Consider the following 12060-nt stretch of genomic DNA (forward strand, 5'->3'; position numbering starts at 1 on the left):
TGGTACCTGACAGCTTCTTTGTTCCCGGAGAAGTCTCCCAACAATTTCTGTTCCTCTAGGACAGGCTCTGAGACTATTAAATAACTCTCCCTACCACATGCCCCAGATGATTTTCAAACCGCTGCTTCTATGCTGTATCTTCATGGGGCTATTTGTTCTGCTGTCTCTTTAAGGGCAGAGACTCAGTTTCCCATCTCCCTTTAGGCTCTCCCAGAACCAAGCCCACTGATTTTTAAAATTCTAGGCTTTAAGTACCACTGGTTGTAAGAACTCATGTATTTGGCTCGTCTGGTTTTCAAAGTCAACTATTATGGGACCACACCTTCCTGGAACAGCCTCTCCAGTGTGATAGTCTGTTTCTCTCCCCTCTCTGTACCTGAGGGTCCCCTTCCTCCAGTGGACAGTCCTGCAAGTTTGTTTAGTTTCCCACCATGTCTCCACAGTTCCTATCCTCTTCAGTGTGGTCTCTTCTCTACATTTAGTTGTGGAGTTTGTTCTGCCAGGCTTTGGGTTGTTTTCTGGGTTATTTACACTGATGTGAGTGTTATCTAGGTGTATCCGTAGGACCAGGTGAGCTTAGAGTCCTCCTAGTCTTCTATTTTCCTGGCTTTGACTGTTGACAGTTGGTTTATAATGTATCTTGATATGGGTCTCTTTGAGTTTATGCCACTTGGAGTCCATTGAGCTTCTTAAATGTCCATATTCATGTCTTTAATTAATTTGGGGAATATATTGATCATCATTCCCCCAATTATTTTCTCTCCCCTTTTTAACTTATTTTCTCCTTCTGTGACTATTACAATGCCTATATTAGTCCTCTTCATGGTGTCTTACAGGTCTCCGGGGCTTTGTTTACTTTTCTGCAATGTTTTTTTCTTTCTATTCCTCAGATACAATAGTTCTCATTGTCCTATCTTCAAGTTGGCTGGTTCTTTCTTCTTCCTGCTTAAATCTGCCTTTGAACACCTTTGGTTATTATGCTTTTCATCTCTAGAATTTCCCTGTTTTCTTTTGAGGTTTCTTTCTCTTTACTGTTTTTTCCATTTTGCTCATACATAATTTTCTTAACTTTCCCCATGTCTTCCTTTAGTTCTGTGAGCTTCTTTAAGAAAGTAATTTTAAAGTTTTTATCTAGATCTCTCATCAGGTCTTTTTCAGTGACATTTTGTTGGTTTATTTTTCCTTTGCATGAGACATACTTTCTCATATTCTTTGTATGAGACATACTTTCTCTATTTCTTTGTATGCCTTGTATTTTTGTTGTTGAAAACTGGACATTTGGAGCTAGTAATGTAATTATTCTTAAAATCTGAGTGTTTTCCTTCCACGGGGCTTGATAGGTTTTTGTTTGCTTGTTTTTTATGTATTTGCTTTTATTTATATTTGTTTGTTCCTTTTATTTCATTTTACTGTTGTAGTCTGTCCCTGTGCTGATTATCAGCCTGAGGCATAAACTTTATGCTGTTGTAAGGTCTTTTCTGAGCCTACACCTTCTACTAGATATACAGAGTGACTTCCTAATGTCCTTTGTATATGCAGTTGCTTAACAATGTCCTACTCTTTGTTGTCTAGCTCCCAAAAGTTAAATGAGGGAACAATACCTGGAAGTCACTTTAACTGGAGTACAACAATGGGAGTAGGTGCAACAGTTGCTACTTCTTTGTTTGTACCTCTGTATTAAGAAGCAGCAATCAGTGTGCCAGTTCCCCAGGATTTGGAAATGAGGGTTATATTGACCCACCCTGTCCCCTTCAAGCTGTTGTGTAAGCTGCTTCAGGAATATGTGCATAGCTGCATGCCATTGGAGGAAGGGGTGGGAGACAGATAGCTGCCACTATTTTGAGAGCTGAAATTGACTAAAATTACCTTATTTTACTGTCCAAGCCTTCTCTGGGAAGATAGAATTCTTTAGTAGACTCCAAAGTTCCAAAACAGTTACATCAGATGGATTCTGACAGTGCAGTTGTTGTCTAGGTGCACAGACTGGTTTCTGGTTCTTCCTACTCTGCCAGCTTCCTAGAATCCACCTCTAGTATAAATAATTTTAAGAGGATGGTCTTTAACTGTGGTAAAATAATATTGTTGTTAAGAACGTATTTTATAGTGTAGCATTTAAGTTCCCTTCTAGCTGTGATATTTTCATTTACTCCTTGGAAATTTATTTATAGGTATTAAACAATGACATATACCCATTATATGTTCATGAACTTGGTACCTATTTGTATATCTCCATTGGGAAATGTCTGGTCAAATCTTGTTTGTTTATTTTATTTTTATTTTTATTTTTATTTTTTTGCAATATGTGTGGTGTTTTGATTTGTTGGGCTTTGTTTATTTTACAATGTGTTATAAGTGATTTCCATATTCTGGATATATATTAAACATCTGTTTCACAAATAGTTTCTCTTAATCTGTGTCTTTTTATTTTTTAATGATGCTGTTTAAACAACAGAAGTTTTTATTTTGGTGAGGTCCTAAGTGTCATTATTTTTATTGTTTGGTTTATTCTTTTTGTACATGATAAATGAAAATTTTGGCTAATCTAAGGTCACCAAGAATTGGCCTTATATTCATCTAGAGGGTTTATGCTTTTACTCTAATATTTTGGCCTATAAACCACTTCTGTTTAATTTTTTTTTAACATGATATGGCATAAGAATAGAAGATTTTCTTTTTGTATATAAAATTATTCCAGAAGCATTTTTTAGAAGATTTCATTTTCTCCATTGAATTATTTCTGTACGTTTTTTGGAGAATCAATTTGCTATATATGCGTGGGTCTGTTTCTCACATATTCTGTTCCACAGATCTACGTTTTTATCTTTACATTATCAATACCATAATGTCTTCATTATTTTTGCTTTAGTATGTTTTAGAATCAGATTATGTGAGTACTTCAAATTATTTTGTTCAAAAACTGTTGACAATTCTAAGTTCTTTTCATTTCCAGAATGAGGAAACTGAAATTTTGAGGTATTAAATAGCTTCCCTAAATTCAGAATAATAGATTAAGGAATTAAACACTGGTTGTTTTAGTTTGTGAGCCATTAGTAACGCTTTAACTAAGTAGCTAACATCTAGTCCAAGCAATTCATTGATTATATAACTACCTGGCCACTGAAGACATCACCTAAACTTATTCTTCTTTTGTAATTTATTTTTCAGCCAGGAAAAAAACTACTCATTTCCATAACATTATTTAAACAGTATTTTATAAAATAACTTTTAATTTTCCTAATTTCCTCTGTGAAAAATGCTGTGTTTAATATATATATATATTACACACACATATATATAATATATATATATTACACACAATATATATATATGTACACACACATATATGTATACATACATATATATGTAATATATAATGTATCGGACCCTTGTCATTTATGAGAATGTAAAGAATAGCTATGCTATAAATATTCTATGATAGAAATAGTACTATTAAAATTACCAAGAAAACATGACAAATTTTATTGTGATTTCTAGGAATGGTTAATAGAAAAAAATGTTTTTTTAAATTATGTTAGTCCCTTAATAGATTTTTCTCAATATGTGTCTAAAAAATTCTATTACTTATCTGCTCTAGGAAGGGCCTAGGGAAACTTGCCCGGCAATCATAAATGCTGCGTTCATTCTTCCAGCTATCTTACTTTGCATGCCACACTGGACCACAGGTTCGTGAGCAAAAGTGCAGAAGGTATGAAGCATAAACTTCTGTACCATAAAACGTGCAGTTGATGGAAAGTCAAATGCAGAAAACACACACTCTTACATTTTAAAAAATACCATCTTTGAATACAAATAAAGGTAATACATATTACATAGTAATTACATTTTTAAGACATTATTTCTAATAGATGTCTGAAGAAAAAAAACACATGATATGCAAGAGAAAAACACCTGTAAACTTTTTTTTTTGTGGCTTTTTTCTCTTAGGTACATTTATAATGCCTTTGCCAAAGTAATTTAGCTATTGTAGATACTTAAAGGGAATTTTTTTTTTATCTGAAGATGTAGTCAGAATTTATTTTCAGAGATGATCTTTCTCCCTTGCACAATACGAGGCTGGACTTGATGATCTCAAAGGCCCCCTGTTTTCCATTATGCCATCTTTTGAACATGCAGAGTTTGGCAAAAAATGAATTATCTGTAGTTACTTTAGATCTATACAAGAAATCAAAGCAAACACCTCTCCTGAGTGTTTGGATAATTTATATCTAACATCACTTGAGGCCTGATTCTACTGCATAATTATAAGTGAGCAGTATAGGCCACAAAATTTCCCTGCAAACAAGGTTTAACAACTTCCAGTAAATACCTGTGGCATATCAAATAAGCTTTTCAGTTTGTTCCATATTAAGCTTTTTTGTTTCTTATTATACTTTTAGATAAATATTGGCCTTTTAAAAATGTTGATGTCCTTGTTACAAAATTTAGGGTAGTCTGAAGATATGGACATTTAGATGATAATTAGAATCATTGAACATCCTAACGTTTCAAAATTTCTGATTCAAAGGTTTGACTCTATCCACACTTTATGGAAGTGTCCTTACGTAATTAAGGAAACTTCCTTTATTAGCAATATTTCTTCCTTCATTATAATAAAATTTCAAATTAAGAAACTATTTCCTAATTGGAGCTCCATCCAACCTTTTCATGGGTCAGGCACACAATAACAATGTTTTAAGAAAATGTTGACTTGATTCCTATTTATTTATATAATGGCTCTATAGGAAAACAATAGCCTGTGACAAAATTAAACCATGTTAATTACTTTGGTTTATAATGTGAAAATGAACTAGATTCAAGCGTCTCTTTTGAGCCAATGTTCAAATGAGCATTGCCTTGTCTCTTTATATTGCGATTCACTTTCCGCTTGCACATAGAGGTCAGACAAGCATTATTAAAAATGTGAGTGCAGCCGACACTGTCTACAGATGACTTAGCTTAATTTTTTTGTAAAACCTTAATAAAGTTTTACATTAATACTAACAGTGAGTGCCAAGAAAGCTTTTGATTAAATTGATGTTAGATGATTTGTCTGAAGCTCAATGACTTTAGGATATTTACTAAATGGCTGGAAAATGGATAGTCATGGGAAAAGTGCCCGTGTTGTACACGTTTTTAGATGCTTTGTTTTTTAATGAATAACAAAACAAATGCAAGAACTCTTTATTGTTTTATTCAGAATCACGGGTAATTTTCTTGAAAATTAAAATACACTATACTATTTTCTACATTAAAATGAAATTTATTGAGCCGAATTTACAAACAAAACACATTTAAGTACACAGTTTTTTTGAGATTTAACAAATGTATTCACCTATGTAGCTGACATATTCAAGATATAAATCATTTTCATCATCCAAACGGATTACTAATACCCTTTGCAGTCAACTTCATTCATCTCCTCGGTAACTAAGGTAGATTTTCTAGCTATATAAATTATATTTTTATTTTCTGAATTTTTTGTGGCTTTTGTTCATTCATTATATTGTTCCATGTATATACCTAATTTTTAGTTTTATTACTAATTTTTTCAATGTAAGCTTTTTAGTTTCTTTATAATAAACTCAGTTTTGAAAAGATGACATAATTTAACAGGAAAGTGAATTAAATCTCTTATTTTGGTCAGATGAAAACTAAGAAATTATAACACTATATAATTATAAAAGGTACATAAAAGTAACATAAACTTGCTCTATAGACTTTTGAATGTTAGTACTAGTAGGGGAAACCTTTAAATATGAGTATTAATCTCAAAATATATTAAAAAAGAGATTTATTTATATTACAGAAAACCTATAGGTTTTCTTTTCCTAGGAATACAGCATTGGAGTTGTAGATACATGAGTTCCAATCTTGGCTCTATTGCTCGTAAGCCAAATGTATATTCACAAGTCACTCAACCAGTCCAAGCTTCCAATTCCTACGAAATGGAAAAAACAAAAACAAAACCTAAGTTTGCAATAGACAGTAAATGGGAAAGCATACCTTAGACACCTAACATACAGTATGTAGTAGGCACTCAATAAGTGTAATGTTTTCTTAACTATTTCAATAGAACCCATAAACTACTCTGTATTATTTTGCTTTATTACAACCAAAAATATGTAATTCCTCTCATAGGAGTTTCATAAATTAAAATTTTGATGAACATAGACTATTGTCTTTTTATGTTAACAAAATCAAGCCTATAATCCATATATATTTATAATTGGAATCACACCGACAACTATTCTCTTAGCAACTCTGCCTTCAACAGTAGTCACACTCATTCGTTTAGTTTATTCATTCTTTCGTGTGCATGTAACGTTTATTGAGAGCCTACTGTGTGCAGTCACTCTTCTGAATACTCATTCAGATCTCTGTTAGGTTTTATTTAATTAGATAGGTTTTTCTGAGAGCCCAATCTGACATAGTACTACTTAGCATTCTCTTTCTCTCTTCCTCTGGTATTTTAAGCCCTTCATCTAAGCTTATGCAACCATTCAATTGTCTCTCCCCTTTTCTTACAGAGTATGTCTGAGAGCTTATGTCCAGATAAATCACTAGTTGAGAGGCCACGAATCATAGCCTTTGTTTATATTTTCATGTCGTTCCTATTATATATTTTCCACTTATAAAATAAATTGCCCTAAGCAACCTTAGTCCAGGGAAAAGACCCAACTGAATGTAGCCAAAATTTCTAATTTTAGATGAAAACACTTGGAATTGGTGAACATGAAATAGAAGGTCTTGGACAAAGTCACTTATAATATTTTCTTTTTCTTCAAAATAGCCTCAATCCTGTAGAAATGATAACAGCTATGTTCAGGAAAAATAGTCAATTTTAGATGTCAAATAAAAGCTTTTGTAGTAACATCAGGTATTTTTTAACAGAATTTCAAATAGATTCTTCTTTTAGGGTAGAAGGAAGGATATAATCATTAGTGTCAATCAATTATTTTAAATTATCATGTTCAACAGGTTTTTTTTTCTACAGACAGTATCACCTCACCATATATATATATGGTGTATATATATATATATATATATATATATATATATATATAATATATGGTGTATATATATATGGTATATATATATATATGGTGTATATATATGGTATATATATATATATGGTGTATATATATATATGGTATATATGTATAGTGTATATATATATATGGTATATATATGGTATATATGTAGTGTGTGTGTTTATATATATACATATATATATCATATATATATATGGTATATATAGTGTGTGTTTATATATATACATATATATATATATCCTTTTTAATTTTGGTTTGGCATGATGACAGTGGATTTTATTCTGATTTTGTCTAGACTGAAGCTGGAACCATATTCAATTAAGGTAAATTCTACTTCACTCCAATTAAAAGGAGGCAAGTTTGCTTATTGTACCCCAATTTTAACACGCTTAGAAAACATGTTTCTTTTCTTCCTTTTAGAGACGGAAATGACACTCATGTTTTCTGAATTCCAATTTTATATGTTCGTTTTCATTTCTCTTGTACTTGAAATGTTCTGACGTCTGGACCCAGGAGATAAAAGATTTTTATCTCTGTATTCTCCGGGTTTGAAAAGAAAAAGAAAAAAATTACCAAGATGCCTTTTCTTATGCTAAACTTAAACAGTTTTACTCTGGATTTTAGCATTTTTTCAACACTCTTAGATGAAAGACAACAAATAATTCCACTTGATAGATTAGTTTTAATTTTTAGAGATTCCACGTGCGTGGCATTTGTCTTCATGACGTGTAATTCAGATTTGTTTTCTGTAAGCCCAGATAGGTGCATCCCTTTGTTTTCAAATTGAATACATGATGGTTATTCTGTGTTCTGACCGTCCTGATCTAGATGTAAATGGGAGAAAAATCAGTGCATCTGTGATAAGCACTATCACTGAAATTTGTAGAGAAGCTAAAGGGACATCTGGTCCAAAGGTGAGGAAAGCTGGAGGAGATATCACAGGTGATTTTGCTGGGGGTATGTAAAGCCGCAATTTTGAGTGTGTCCCAGTAAAAACAGGTAAATGAAAGTAGAGGAAGAGGCACCAGATAGAGGGAATGTCTTGTATCAACACAAGGCATGAGCTTATTTTTAGAATGATAAGCATTCCTGTATGGCTCTCAGATAGGATTTAGAAAGGAGATTTATGGATACACATGGAAAGATGAATCAAGGTTGCACTGAGAAAGTCCTTTTCATGCAGCACATAGAGAATTTGAACTTTTCTTCTGTAGTCAGTAGCTTCAGGAAGCCTTAGCATCCAATTGGTGTTTTAGAATCCAGTAAGTAAAAAACCACTTAGCAGAGGTGTGAAGAATAGAACTGAGCAGCATATAAATTTTCTATTGATGTATAACACATTACCCCCAAATAGTCCACCACCACAATTCACCATGTCTCCCAACAGTTCACATTCCTTCCACATTCAAAATCCACTTGTCCTTTCTTAAAACCCCCAAAAGTATCATTCCATTGAAGCTTTGGCTCTGTGTCTAAAATCTTATCTAAATTAAATCCAGGTGTGGAGAAGGCCCTTGGACGTAGTTTTTTTTAGTATAGCATTTTTAGTATAGTTCTTCTTGACCTGTCTTCTTCTTACTCAACATATGACAGTAGAACAAGTATAGGACAATCCATAGACATTCCTGTTCATAAAAAAGAAAAATTGGAGACACAATGGTGTAATTGATCCATAACAGTTCTAAAATCCAGCTGAGAAGTGTCTTGACTACCACTCATGTTTTGGGAATGATTCTCCATGGCCTCTCTGCTTTCACTTTTTACTGTCTCATACTGTTCAGCTCAACCTAGTGATGTTCTGCATATATAACTCTTTTATAAACTTTGTGGATCTTCTGTAAATCTCATTGGGGTTTAATCCACTAGACAAATGTCAGCCACAAGATACCTCCAGTTAAGCCTGTGTCTCCCTTGGGCTGCTTTGAAGATGGCTACAGACCAATGCCAAAAACCATATAGTTTGAGAGGATCTCTCAGGCACATTCTTTCATGTGACTGAATAGTACTCTGACTGAATTTTGTCTTCCTGAGATCTTAATAAAATATTTTACAGTCATACCTTTGACTTAATATTTGGACTATATTTTCTTGGCAATGACCTGGATTGGATATTTGCTCAGAAGTCATTTCTTAATTTTTATGCCATTTGACATCTGCAAAGGCTTAATGTTTCCAAACCCATCAAGTCTCGGCTTTTGTTTTACAGCCTTTCCTCTAGTGTATCTCTCTCCTTTATTAGCACCAAGAAGAAACCACATGACACCTTTAAAAATGGTTGAAAATCCTCTTAACTATATTACCCAGTTGATTAGGTATATTTCCTACTTTACACAGAATTGTTAATAAGAGGGTTGCTATGCTTCCTGCCGCTACATGAGAAGGTTCCCTCTTCATTCATTTCCAATAACTTTTGCCTCACTTCTCTGTAAGCGCTTATAAAAGACCTCTTTAAAAGTCACCCACAACCTTATAAAAGACTCTGAAGCTTCTCCAAGGAATTTTAGGATTTTACTGCTTTATTTTCAGAGCTCACTACCTGATTCCAAAAGCATTCCCACATTTTAGTGTTCACTTGAACCACATCCCATTTCCAGGTATCAAAATCTGTAGGTATTCGGGTCCTATTATTGTGTAATAAAATACACCAATCCGTTTCAGTTTAAAATGATTTTTTTCACCAAGTTTATGTGGGTCTGCTACCTGGGAGTGGCTGGCTGGCTCTGGCTCAGACCGTCTCATGAGATTTAGTATTGGACCAGGAGCTCAGTCATCTGAAGAGAAAGAATCTATTTTCAGCTCAAGAACACTGATAATAGCAGAAGACTTAATTCCTTGCCACATGAAACTTTTTGTAGAGCTATCCAACCAACGTGGTTGCTTCCTTAGCTCAAAATGAGTGATCTGTGAGAGAGTGAGAGAGAGAACACTAAAGACAAGTTTCAGTTGTATATAATCTAATCTCAGAGACGACGGCATTTGTATATATAACATCACTTGTGTTGTATGCTTTTGGTGACACAATTCAGCCCTGATAAATATGGGAGGTGATTACACAAAAGTGTGAATGTTAGGAGGCAAGAATCATTAGGAGCCCTGTAGAAAACTGTCTGCCACAATCATTGCTTCTACTTGAGCTAGTGAAAGCCAAAGTCTATTTGAATAGTTTCAGCTGAATATGAAGGAAGGAATAGGATTAGAGAGGAGAAATTGGTTTGAGAACGATTTCAGAATGCGAATAGCCTATATTGTACTTACTGACAAAGTAGTTATTAAGAGCAGTAGAGAAGAGCAAGAACCAGTGGAAGATTTATAGAGGGGTAGGATTCATTGATTGAATTCATGGCCCCAGTGTTTCTATCCCCGTATTTCCATAACTTTCAGTAGGGTCCTCCCACAGTAACTCTGGGCTTGTGCATATGACTTACTTTAGCCAAAATGTATAAACAATTAATGAAGCCATAGTCTTGAAAAAACACATTTTCTTCTTTTTCTTTTGGACCTACATATTTTTTCGTGGGGAACTAGAGTTCAATTATACAGACTGGAAGTCAATATACCAATAAATAGAAACATTTTAAAAGGACTCTTTTAGTAGAGTGTCAATATGATTCCCTAAGAGTAAAAGCAAATTTAAATTATTTGGAGTTGATATTATCTCTATTATAGAGCCTCTAGAATGGTTAGCTGTATCCTTTACTGTCATTCCCAGACTGGCTAAAAACACTGAGGAGTTTTCTGCCAGAAATTGATCACTTCTAATGTTCTAGGAAAGTTGTCTTGTGTGTCTGGAGTAAAATGAGGAACAATATTTTTCCATTCTTGGTGTTCCTTGATAAAGGATATGTCTTTGAAGTAAAATAATGCTCAAGTTTAATACTTAGTGCTAGTTCTCATAAATGATAACGTTTTCACCACTCTTTCTACTTGCAAGCCCTTATTCTTTAATTTATTTTTTTTCCAACAACCGGGGAATCTGCCTCAACAGAAGAATCATAAATTATTAATTTTACCTATTTCTCATTGGGGCGTGGGCTTATAAAAAAATCAAAATCCATTGTAGAACATTACAGAAGCTACGGATGTTTGCACATTTCTGTGTACAACTTTAATCCTGCCGCAGCTTAGTAGAATGAGTGGTAGGTATACCATTCACTATTGTGTTTGAACTTTAAACCCTCTCTGTAGTATACTTGGCCCTGCGGTACTGAGGCACAGACTCAGAGAACTAGATTTCTTTGCCTGCTGGATCTTTATTAAGTTCTGCCAACAGAGGCCACTAGAAGAGATGGGAGTAGGAGGAAAGTGGGCGACTTGCTTCCTATGTTGCCTACTCCTCTTATTAAGATAGCCTCTGCCTGGTGCCTGAGTGACTCCATTGGTTAAGCGTCTGATTCTTGATCTTGGCTCTGGTCATGATCTCGTGGACTGGTGAGTTTGAGCCCTGCATTGGGCTCTATGTTGACAGTGTGGAGCCTGCTTGGGAATCTCCCTCTCCCTCTCTCTCTGCCCCTCCCCTGCTCACTCTCTCTCTCTCTCTCAAAAAAAAAAAAGCCCCTACACTTACTGTTGGTCTCAACAAAGCAGTTTGCTGTGAAGCAGATGGTTATAGTGTCAAGGCTTTTTCGTGTTTGTTTGTTTTTAACACTCTTAGAAACAACATTGTGGTGTCTGTTCAAAGGTACCAGTAGCAGCCAGGCAGTACCATCTTTTCAGAAGTTTGAGCCCTTACTCTCTGAGGTCTTTCTTCAGAATTCCTTAGGTTCCAACAGCAACTAAGTGGTACCTTCTCCTTCAGAGGCTGAGTTCCAGCTCTTCCAAGGTCCTCTCCCAAACTTTCAGGTTTTGATAGCTCTAAACATTTCCCTTTGTTTCCCCAGCACTAGGGTTGATCCTTGCTGTTTGCAATTGCTATCTCTTTCAATTCCCTATTCCTCTTTTCTTGATCATTTTAATGACTTGCCTATATTAAATACTTAGCTGAAATTACTTACATCGTTTCTATTCCCCT

The sequence above is a fragment of the Puma concolor genome, chromosome F2 (assembly GCF_028749965.1).
Source record: "Puma concolor isolate L17-30 chromosome F2, mPumCon1.1.hap2, whole genome shotgun sequence".
NCBI classification, from domain to species: Eukaryota; Metazoa; Chordata; class Mammalia; order Carnivora; family Felidae; genus Puma; species Puma concolor.